The following is a 12,845-nucleotide window of genomic DNA, read 5'->3' on the forward strand; positions in this document are numbered from 1 at the left end:
ATGATGGACTAATGTTATGGGCGATAGGCTGATCCCTTATCACCATAAGGTTCATCATATCCAGCTTACGACATCGTATCAACAGTGGCTGCAAGTTGTCTTTGATTACTTGTGGCTCTGCCCACCCCATTAGGGATTACGGGCGTGAGTTTATGTATATATGTATGTATGTATTATTTCGAGCCTGCACTATCCCACTGCTGGGCAAATGCATCTCTTCCTTTCTTCCACTCCTACCGATCTTGGGCTGTCACCACCTAACAGAAATCTTGGTGAAATGTACTTAGTTCATCTTGCGATGGGTGTACAATCAAAGAGCAAAAGTTCAGTCACTGAGCCCAGCGAATTATTTGTAAACAGTGATGAAATTATGAACAATTAGTTGTCATAACTATAAAATGTATGTTTTTGTAGGTGTTTTTGGTCTATTATAGAAACGACATGTAACCAAGAGGTCTTAAGTGCAACCGGTTAATTTATTACTTTGCAAGGAACCGATTGGACTTTTGCAGATTATCAAATTCAAAAATAACATAGTTACACTTTGAATCATCAATTTTTACATAACGAATGTCTCATCCGCCTAAAACTACTGCTGCTTCTCACAACCTGTACAGCCGGGGAAAAGAAGCTGCAAGAAAAACCTCCTCACTATCCCTAACATACCTCTGACTATCCCTTTTGAGATATAGTTGTGAGCTTAAATTATGTTATAAGTAATTCGAATAATGCTTTCCTAAAATCGATAATTTCGAATACGGGCCCATTCAAATGATTCATTCGTATTAGCCCATCACTAGCACGTATGATACGTAGGTAATTGCTTCCTGTTGGATGATTGTTCGGCGCTCCTTGTTGTTTCAGGAAGTTTACAATATTAATCTCCGTGTATACAGTTGTTAACAACTTTTCTCTTGTCTCATTCTGGCTTTCTGTTTAATCAATTATGTAACTTAATTTTGCAACGGTCTTGTGGTAAAACTGAGTTTCAGCTACCGAGGTTCATGGGTTTATTTTTGCAAGAGAAAGTTAGGATACAAATTCGGAACCTTGTTTTTTAAAAAAAAAACAAGTACAAGTACTTACAGGCAGCCATATAAGTACATATGGGTGTTAGTGACTCCGTAACGAATACTGAGGGGGATGATTCATACCATGATTCTGAGTTGATATCAAGTAGAATTTCCTGTCGGATAATTCATGACAATGTTAGTGTTTTTTTATTAGGTACTTTCAATTCCATACTTTTGCAACGGATTTCTCTTGATGTCAACACAGAATTCGGCAATACGGGTTTCCTCACGATGTTTTCCTTCACCGCTGAGCACGTGATAATTATGTATTATCCAAACTTGATGAGGTACATACGATGGGGACATTGTCGAAATCACTTTGTGAGACTACTGTCCTTTGTTTGGTAAGGACTTTTTAGGCTTGAATCACCTGATTGTCCGAAAAAGTAAGATGATTCCGTGCTTCGGAGGGCACGTTAAGCCGTTGGTCCCGGCTATTAGCCGTAAAAACACCTCCACCAACCCGCATTGGAGCAGCGTGGTGGAGTATGCTCCGTACCCCCTCCGGTTGATTGAGATGTCGCCTTAAATCTATAATATTTTCTATTCCATCCCCATCTTCTTCTATCGTGCGGGTAAAAATGAAGAGAAGAAACAAAAGACAATCATACTATATAGAAGAATAAAACAGAAATTCTTATAAACTAAGGAGATTGTATATAATATATAAAAAGTATAAAATTGATATAAAAATGTTCGTGCGTCGTTTACACTCCCGGGCTGGACCACCCGGTCCATCCCCATGTAAACGTGTTCAGGCCTCATAATGGGCAGAACGCGAATAATGACGGAATGATAATGCGATAAATAAAGCGGGAAATGATAGTCAGGTATAATAGCGTGAACGTTTACGCTCCCGCCCCCGCCTCCGCGCCCATGATTGATGGCCTTTTCGTGTGTGGCCACTAAAACTGCGATTCTCACTGTTAACATAAACAGCAAACACTTCGAAGCGTCGGAGACACGGCTAAGTAGTTAAAACACTAAAGCATTACTTATACCAGTGCAATAGTCAAATTTCTACAAATAAATAATTAGACTATTGGTACGCACGCAAATACACACACACGCACACACCCACACACACACAAGCACTCGCACACAAACACGCAAATACAATATCTCTTACGTTTTTTCAAATTTTGTCTTATGTATCAACAAATCTCATCTCTTCTAATTTGTGTTATATAAACATAAAATAAGTAGCTATAGACACTAATCATCCGAGGAGGGAGCCTGGGGTTCTGTACTACAAGCTAACGCTTCTCACAGACCCCAGTCTCTCTCACCAACAACTGTATCTTAATCTTGTTTTATTGTTAATTACCAATTATCGTGTTGATGTGAGAGTAATAAACATATTTTTATTATTATTATTTATGTTTGTCATTTCCATAAATTATATACAATCTCCTTAGTTTATAAGAATTTATGTTTTATTCTTCTATATACGTAGTATGATTGTCGTTTGTTTCTTCTCTTCATTTTTACCCACACAATAGAAGAAGATGGGGATGGAATAGAAAATATTATATTTTATAAGATTTAAGGCGACATCTCAACCACATAGGTTGGGTACCTATGTGGCCTACTTGGACTACTGGCGGACGGCGTGCGTGGAGCCGAAGCCAACACGTTTCCCGTTAAGACAATTTAATCTAAATGTTGTGTGACACCAACCGGCGATTATCCCTGTATGCACTATGGGAGTGCACCCAAAGACAAACTCCGGTTCGTATAGGACTATTGCAGATTAAGGGAACAAAGGGAACTGGACTATTGGGTTGGGGGTTAGTGGACCGGATACTGGGGCTATGGGGGACTATGGCGCCTGCTCGACCAATGTTGGTAACATGGATACAATAAGCAGGCGGTGATATTATTACGTCACGTAAAAAAAATAGAAAATGAAAATGCACATGCATATAATACATAACATCACGTTGTGGAAGGCAGAGACCACTAAATTCCACTTACTACGTTCCTGACACACCACCTTCGCCTTTCTCCACTCTCATAAAAGACTTCATTCATGCTCGCCTTTGAGTACTCTTAACCTGCACGGCTAACACGCACAACGTGATAAAATTATCGATCGATTCAATAAATTTTGTCGAAATCGATCAAATTAAAATTCAAAATTATATATTTTCTCATAAAACATGGTACAATAAAGTATGTTTTTTCCCCTAAGATACGTGTCACGTGATTTTATTCATATTTTGAAAGAACGACATGACCTATTTGGGTTCACACATTAGCACCAATCGAAATCAGAAATCAGAATCATTTATTCAACGTAATTATCATGGATAAACTTGTTGAAGGTCAATGTAACATTTTTGAATTTACGTCATTTCGCAAGGTGTTATGGCTGAGGAGAAGAAATGACAAGAAACTGCAACAGCAACACATCTTTTAAAAACCAATGAGGATATCGTACATTACAAGTTATTTAATAACTAGAGGAACACATTCAATACCAGACATTTTTATCATTTAGGTAGTCATTAATCTTATAATAAGCTTTTTTACATAAAGTAAGCTTCACATGAGCTTTAAATTTATTTTCTGACTTTTAAAATATTATCTGGTATTTTATTGTAAAAACGTATACATAACCCCAAAAAAGATGAATTTAATTTACTTAATCTAGAATTTTTAATAGCAATTTTATGTTTATTTCTTGTATTGTAAGTATGCCTTTCACAGTTTATCGGAAGGAGAGATACATTTTTACGTACATACATAATGTTTTCATATATATATTGACTTGCGACCGTCAGTATATTTATTTCTTTAAACAGCTCCCTCAAAGAGTCCAGACAACGCAGCTTATAAATAGCATAATCGATAAAATGACATAATTATATCGTCAGAATCGATAAGATGACCGTGACATGTTGGTTATCAGGTTGCACATGCTAGGCCTTCTAAAAAAAAATTGACAAAAAAAATTGCTTATTCAAAATAATCGTAAGTATTTTTTATTACGTTTTTCGTGGCCCAAAAACTTTTCAACTCGGCTACTACTCGCTCGTATTAGCAGATTGTATTAACCGAAACTCGGCCATTGTTCTACAGCATAGATTAATTAACACGTTACATACAACAAGCAGGTATTGTTACAGTTATACCGTTAACCCGGGTGAGCGCCCGCAACATGAGGTCGGTGGAGAAAAGAGAACCATATTGAAGACTATAGAGAACCGGAGTGGAAATATGATTGGCCACCTGATACGACACGATTCATTTATAACAAACATTATAGAAGGAAAAATTTAAGGGAAGAGAGGAAGGGGTAGACCTAGGATAACATTTATGAAACAAATAAAAGAGAAGATGGGTCGTGTCGTATCGGGAGGTGAAGGTTTTGGCGGGAAGAAGAGAGGAATATTGGCGATTACTCCACCGACAAGAACGCTCTTAAATAGAGAGAGAGAGAGAGAGAGAGAGATCCTCTAACATGATGGACTAATGTTATGGGCGATAGGCTGATCCCTTATCAGAATTGAAAATAATTAAAAAAAACATGAATTTTGTGACGGAAAATTCTACTTGATATTAACTCAGAATAATGAGCTTAATCATCCCTCTCAGTATTAATTACGATGTCGCTTACACCCCGTACAAGTATACAGGTAGCCATACAAGTAGGTATGGGTGTTGGGTGTTAGTGACACAGTAATAAACACTGAGGAGAGTGATTCAGAACATGATTCTGAGTTGATATCAAGTGGAATTTACCGTCGCAAAATTCATGGTTTTTTTTATTAGATTTCTTAAAATATTTTCAATTCTATACTTTTGCGATGAAAATTCTACTGGATATCAACTCAGAATTGTGGTTTGAATCATCCTTCAAAGTTTTCGTTACGATTTCACTAACGCCCTGTATACATCAAGTGACATTGTCATGTGGCGACATAACGACAAAAAACCCTCTAACTTAACACGATGCTTTCCATTCACGTCATGAAAAGAACCTAATGGGACCTCTGTTAATCTGTCATACTTGACATAATAAATGTCTTCCCATGGGGTCTTCTGGTGCGCCTAATATTCCGATGTTTTTCTTTTGACGTGACTTATTGTAGATTTTCCGCAAATGGCATTAAACAACAAAAAGGTTCAACAAGGTTCTACGGCCTTCGTAGTCCAGTGGTTGAGCGTTGTGCTCACGATCCGAAAGTCCCAGGTGCTACTCCCGGTAGGGACAAATCACAAAAATAATTTAGTGATCCCTAGTTTGGTTAGGACATTACAGGCTGATCACCTGATTGTCCAAAAGTAAGATGATCCGCGCTTAAGAAGGTACGTTAAGCCATTGGTCCCGGTCGTTACATGAGTCATGTCAGGGGCCTTTAGCGGCTCAGTAGTAACCCTGACACCAGGATTGATGGGGTTGGTAATCCACCTCACAACCTACACCGACCAACCGCACCGACAAGAGCGTGGCTCTTAAATTTATGATGATGATTTTTTTAACGACATTTTGCAGAGATGTATTATATTGTAGATTTGCAATTATCTCAAAATAAACATTTTTTTGGACGGATCTATCCGATGGAAGCCGCTTGACTCCAACTGTGAGATCGCAGGTTCGAATCCTAAGCACAGGCCTAGAAAATGCATTAGAAATTTGTTTACGAATTCATGTTTGGATCACAATGGGTCCCACTGGGAATCAAACCTATACTTTCAGATCGAGAGACGAATGCTGTAATTACTAGGCAACATAATGTCTAAAGCATAATTCACTTTGTAGTCAATGTACTAATACTGTACATATACAACAAAGCAACCCTGTCTGTCTCACAGCATGACGTACCCAACGCAAACAAAGCCACAGGCGGTAACAAGTTAATTGTCGTCAACGCGGAATGTAACAGAACAGACACAGCTAATAAACAGAATAATGAACTACTATTTCCTAACTATTTCCAAGTATTAAGATATTTCATGTCTTGACAAATAATGTCTTCAGCCGTGGTACCCCAGATGGAAGAACGATTGCGCCTAAACAAATGAATTTCAAATTTGTTTTCCAATTCATGTTTGCAATCGCGTGCTCAGCGGCGAAGGTAAATTTCGCGAGGAACCCACATTCCCGAGAAATGCGTTTCGAAGGTACGTGACCTAGCCTGTGGCGGGTTGGTTTTCCCTTCAGGTTGGAAGGTCAAATAGGCAATCGCTTCTATAAATACTGGACCTGTCAAATTTTCAGGTTATTTAGGATGTTTTCCTTCACCGCTGAGTGTGTTCGAAAATCATTGGTTTAGGCTCGTTTTGGGATTCGAACCTGCGACCTCAGAATGACAGTCAAGCGTTCATCCAACTGGGCTACAGCGGCAAATTATTACAAATTTAAGGGGCAATGTATACGTTTTTACAATAAGATTCCCATTGACATTCAGAATTTGCCTTTCAACTGTTTTAAGACAGTAGTTAAACAGAAACTTTACAAAAAAGGTTATTATAAAGTAAGTGATTATTTAGAAGATATGAATGCATGGGATTAACTGTCTGAGAACTGATATTAGGCAGCTAAATTACTCAATTGTATAACAATATTTTATGTTTATTTTATTTTTTTAAAGAACGTCTAGGGCCCTGTGCCGAGGTTTTTCTTGCAGCTTCTTTTCCCCGGCTATACAGGTTGTGAGAAGCTGCAGTAGTTTTAGGCGGATGAGACGTTCGTTATGTAAAAAATGACGATTCAATGTGTAACTATGTTACCTACTGAATAAATATATTTTTTTATTTTTTGAAATAAATTAATATGAATAATAAGCAGCTTAAAATATTTAGAGCAGCATACATGTTCACCGTACACCAGAGCGAATTTCCAAGAAATATGTACAGTAATAAGATTTAATACTTCTCGTCTGTTCAAAGGGAAGTGGGTTGGGCTGAAATTATTCATTACTGTCATAAGAATATATCAAGTGTATGTTACAATATTTCTCTGTACTCATTTTAGAACTCACGCCTATTTCCTACCGGGGTAAGCAGATAAATCCATTACCTTCGATCCTGACACGCTTCTCTTGCTTCATCCACATTCATCAATCGTTTCTAACACGACACAAGCTGATCACTTGATTGTCCGAAAGTAAGATGATCCGTGCTTCGAAAGGTACGTTAAGCCGTTGGTCCCAGTTACTACTTACTGTTGTGAGTAATCGTTACATGAGCCATATCAGGGGCCTTTGTTGGTTCAACAATAACCATGACACCAGAGTTGCTGAGGTTGGTAATCGACCTTACAACCCACACGACAGAAGAAGAAGAAGAAGACCCACACGATAGAAGAAGGACACGACGCCGGTTCAGAGTAGATCGTAAATAAACCTTTTCTAAGGACATCTCCAATTCGGTCTTCTAGGTCTTCCTCTGCCAGCGCTACCAACAAGCTTCGCCTTATATACCGCTTTCGTAATTCTATTATCCTTCATGCGCTCTCCGTGTCCAAACCTACTTAACATTACCTTCTCAATCTTAGTCAGTATATCGTCTTTGTTCACCTTACACCGAGCTTGGCGCCAAGCGCGATGAATTAAACGTATTTAAATGGTGTTCTCACATGCCCGCTATGTACGAGGTTCTTTTCCAATAAGATTGGCTATATAAGCCACATGCGAGCACATGAACGTCGGAGTTGAAGCAGTGCTGTAGCCGAAATCGGCTGAATCAAATCATTATCATATCGTCTTTTAAGGTTAAGGTTTAAGATACTTTATTTCTCAAAAGAATACATTTGATTCGCTTACTGAGAAACAATCAATTTCATAATATAGTAGTTTAAACAACATTGGAATTGGACTAAGGTAGGTAGGTACTTAAATAACATTCCGAGACTTACTATACTAATTAGTAGGTAGGTATCTGTGTTCCATATGCGTCGACACTTTAATTGTTCCATCCACCAGCAACACAAGATTCACACTAGGATTAAAACCATTAATAATGATTAAGAATGTGGGCTTTTAATGCCTTTTTAAAGATATTTAGAGTTTTAGTATTTTTAATCTCAGTGGGTAGATGGTTATAAAGCTGCACTCCTTCGTAAACTACACTTTTTTTTCCATAATTTGTCATTGGTCGTCCAGTGCAAAGAAAACTAGCCCGTCTCATAATACGCTTTTGTACAGTTACTTTTTTTTGTGAAAGTAAGTTGCGAATGTAGGTCTTTATTTATTATTTTTCTTATTAGTAGGCAGGTATTGTATGTATAGGTTTGTTTGACATTCATTATATGTGTCGTTTTATAAATTTTCTTTGTGGGAGTTAAACGTTTAAAGTTAAAAAGTATTTTTATGAGTTTATTTTGAGACCTCTGTAGGTTTATCTGATTAGTTTTCGCGGCCGACCCCCATAGTTCAATTAGGTAGTCAATGTGCGGTTTGACGAGTGAGTTGTAGATGGTATATTTTACTAGGCGCGGTAGGCAACGTGTAGCTCCGTATAGGACTCCAGTTAAAGATGACAATTTTGACTTCAATTTTATATTTTTAAAGAAACTTATCGATTTCAACAAAATTCATTTAATCGTTCTATTATTTTAGCACGTTGCGCATGGTTAGCCTTGCTGGTGAAGTCTTTTGTCAGTCAAGTTACCCAGAATCCATTCTGCTAATTACTTCCCTGGCATTAGTATCGTAAACATTCCGTCGTTAAAGTGGATTGTATGATTAGGCGAATCGCTCCCTAATCCATTAATGGAAAGGGATGAAGTTATAATATCATACCCAATATTGGATGAAGCTTATTATACAAGCATTTATTGCTTACATATAACGTTGCTCGTATCCCTAACGAGGTGGGTAGAGCCGCTAGTAATCGGAGCATATTATTTTATACACACCACGGAGACTAGAGAATGCAATCCCGACTCGAGATCGCAAATTCGAGATCCCGCGGTATTGGAAATATCAATTCCGCGAGATCCCGAAATTTTCGAGCCATTATAAAGTTAGGATGGCTGAAAACGATGAAAAGTGTTTTCATTATATCACAAATTGCTTGTTTGCGTGGTTAATTAAAACACAATATTTTTTGAAAGAAAACAACAACCTTTATTCTTCATTATTAATAACTAAATATTTGAGTTTACTTTGGAAATCAGTATAATCAAAACAAAAAGTATACTTAACTCAAGATGATTCGTCCAATGCCGTCAATCACGTCATATTATGCTTCGGGATTGATCCCGAAAAATTTGACAAGATATCGCGAGATCGGGATGGCATTCCCTACCGGAGACTTCATACAAAGATTCTTACCGTCAGTTCCCTAATGTGTAAGAGCGAGACACAGTCTACGCGCTCTCTCCTTTACTCCTTAGCGGCCTACGGCCATTTAAGACTAAAGTGAGACCCAGAGGGGTGAGTGATAAACACTAGAAGCTCTAACGTAGGTGGCAGCACTGTTGAGTGTTAAAAAACTTTGACAGTTCTCCATACTGTCCAGCTAAAATTCGTGATTTTCCTATAAAGTGTGAAGCAACTTGGAATGTATCCCTTCTGAAGGATGAGTTACGAAAAATAAAAGCAGACAGTCAGAAAAAGGGAGTTTTGATTGAAAATTAGTTTTACAATACAATACAAATATACTTTATTGCATACAACATATAAAACAAGTTTTACACACATGGACGAAAAATATAGTAAAATCTGGCGGCTTTATTGGCTTTATTCTTAACTTTTCTTCTTTCCGATCGTTAAGGAATAAAATATTATAACAATCACAACCTATGTGGCGGATCCAACTAATTGGCCAGCTAGTTCCGCCCGCGTGCAACAGATGGCGCCACATTCAATAATGAAGTATTGAAGCAGTCGTGAAACGCGCTATTGAAGTTTACACAGCGAGACGCAATATACTTGTATACAGTCACACTATCACTTGTGCTTGTGACTTATAGGTATGATGCGTTATCGAAGTTTACACAGCGAGACGCAATATATACAGTCGCACTATCACTGTGACTTATATGATTTTGCAGTTAAACGCTGCGCAATGGATTATAGTGTAAAAATATAGTTTTTTTGCACAAATACATAGTATGGGGAACTCTCTAAATAATAATATATTGTTTTTGGGGAACGTAGCCTGGAGTCCAGTCCTGGAGTAGTCTCATTGTAACGTCTGATCTAAAAATAAATATCCAAATAAAAAGAAAAACCCATCAACAGCTGTTGGTATTCCATCAAAAGTAATGCCACGTCAAATGTAATCCGACATAATGAACGAGGTGTACACTGGCTTAGAGCGTCTGACGGACGGCAGACATCGCAATGCGGACGGATTATACCTGCGTTTGATACGGTTCAGATGTTCTTTTGAAAAACACCTACCACGTGCATCGTGTATTATCTAAAAGTACTTACTTACCAAAAAATTAAAAATTTTCCCTACAAATATTGTAAGGGCCCTATCTCACTAGAACATCATAATGCAGTTGTGATTATTTCTTTTTATCTGGTTTCGGGATTAGAAGGAAACTCACGAAGTCCATTGAAAAATGAATTTATTCCCAACGCACACGGCACTACAGCACTTGCACAGAGTTACGCGGTTCACCTCCGTTATCGACACTTCACTCTATCTCACACTTTACAAGACACTTGTACTCTAAACTGCTCTTAACACTGTTACTTCACTTCTAATAATTCGTGTCCGCTTCTTCTTGTTCTTCGATTTTTTTTTGACATGACATATTGTAGATTTGCCGCAGGTGGCATTAACTACTTGGGCGGTCAAATGGGGAGCGCTGAAGGCTCACACCCGATACTAAATTTAAGATAATAGACCAGCAGGACTACATGTTGATAAGTTAATCCGGGGCACGTGATTTTGTTCGTATTTTGACAGAACCACATGACTTATTTGAGTTCACAATATTAGCATCAATCGACAAAACAACATAATTATATCGTTAGAATACTACTAAGTATTCATCGTAAAAGTATAGAATTGACAATAATTTAAAAACACAAAAAAATCATGAATTTTGCGTCAAAACACTTCAATTGATATTAACTAAGAATAATTGGGTACTTTCCTAGATCAAAGATAAATTATGAAATTCTGATTACTAAATAAAGACAGATCTAAATGTGACAAAAAACGTTTTCTTTTTTTTTCTATATAACTTAATTATTATTTTTAATAAAGAAAAATGTAATTATAATAGGTGCGACATTTTGTCACGTTTTTCTATGACGTCACAGTGTGCTTTTTCATACAAATTCTATAGTAATTTCGTGTTTTGACGTTTAGTAAAAAGTAACTGATTTGACTAGCTGGAAACTAGCATATTACAACACATTATAATTCCTATTCTGTCATGTGTCTTTGATAATAAGCTATAGGTAGCGGGCAATGTCCCTTGGTGACACCACCATTTGTTCTCGTTTCCAGGAGTTTAGAGACAAGCGAGGGATTCACAGTCTAGTGGCTTAAAATAATGGAGAATTATGGCGATTTACTTCGCGTGTTAGATGGCATTAGGGTGTGTAGTGTAAAAGGTTGGATGGATTATGAATAATTGTACCGGTTTATGTCTGAAGTACCCGCATTGTTGTACTGTCACGAGCATTAATATGTATACACTTTGGTACCATGTCGCATTAACTTTTTTGACAAATTGAACTGTAAGTCTCACTAAATGTCAAATATGTTAGTGCGACAGAGTCCTAAAGTGGGTACATTATATATTATTCATGACTACGGTCACGAGCATTAATATGTATACACTTTGGTACCATGTCCCATTAACTTTTTTGACAAATTGAACTGTAAGTCTCACTAAATGTCAAATATGTTAGTGCGACAGAGTCCTAAAGTGAGTACATTATATTGCTCATGACTGTGCCCAGTGCGGATTGATGGTTATTAACGACTGCTAATGCAGCCGGGACCAACGGCTTAACGTGCCTTCCAAAACACGGAGGAGCTCGAGATGAAAACTTTTTTTTGTGGTCACCCATCCTATGATCGGCCTTTGCGAAAGTTGCTTAACTTCAACAATCGCAGACCGAGCGCGTTTACCGCTGCGCCACCGAGCTCCATACATAAGATTACTCCTATTTCCCGTTGGGATAAGCAGAGACCACGGAATCCCACTTAATACGATACCAACCTCATCAACCCTGGTGTCAGGGTTATTATTGAGCCGCCAAAGGCCCCTGTCATGGCTCATCTAACGACTACATACTTATGTAAATAAATAGAATCCGAGATGTCACCTTTCGGGTGATAAGCCTGCTAAAAAATAGCCAAAAGCAAACAAACCATGACATAGTGGTTTTTGTGGTCCCCACCGGGATTCGAACCCGAGACCTTCGGATCCTGAGCCACTCACTCACAGAATTACGGAGGCCGTTAGCGAAGCTAGGAAACGAAAACAATTAACCAAGTTAGTTTGACCCTTAGTTGGATATTCTTTGAACAACTTTTGTGACCATCCATCATCAAGTGACATCTTCAGATGGAGTTTTGTGGTCACTCTGTTAGTGACACCGTAATGAAAACTTTGAATAGTGATTCAGACTATGATTCCAAGTTGTCATCACGTGGAATTTCCTGACGAAAAATTCATGACAATCTTTCTGTTATTTTATTAATTATTTTTTGTAGCATGTTATGCTTAAAGCTGCATAGAACCCCAAAAAAATTACAAATTATTAAAAATCGGGCCTCACTCAGCACATGTCGCGGCGTGAACCACGACGCTGGTTATATGTCGCCTATGCTGGGTGATCGAGG

The 12,845-nt window shown here is 37.9% G+C and overlaps 1 protein-coding gene across 1 annotated transcript in view; it reads left to right on the forward strand.

Annotated features, from left to right (window-relative positions):
- The window catches only part of LOC126376523 (uncharacterized), a 147,224-nt gene that overhangs the window by 115,514 nt on the left and 18,865 nt on the right, over positions 1-12,845 (forward strand). The window lies entirely within an intron of this gene.

The sequence above is a fragment of the Pectinophora gossypiella genome, chromosome 21, assembly GCF_024362695.1.
Source record: "Pectinophora gossypiella chromosome 21, ilPecGoss1.1, whole genome shotgun sequence".
NCBI classification, from domain to species: Eukaryota; Metazoa; Arthropoda; class Insecta; order Lepidoptera; family Gelechiidae; genus Pectinophora; species Pectinophora gossypiella.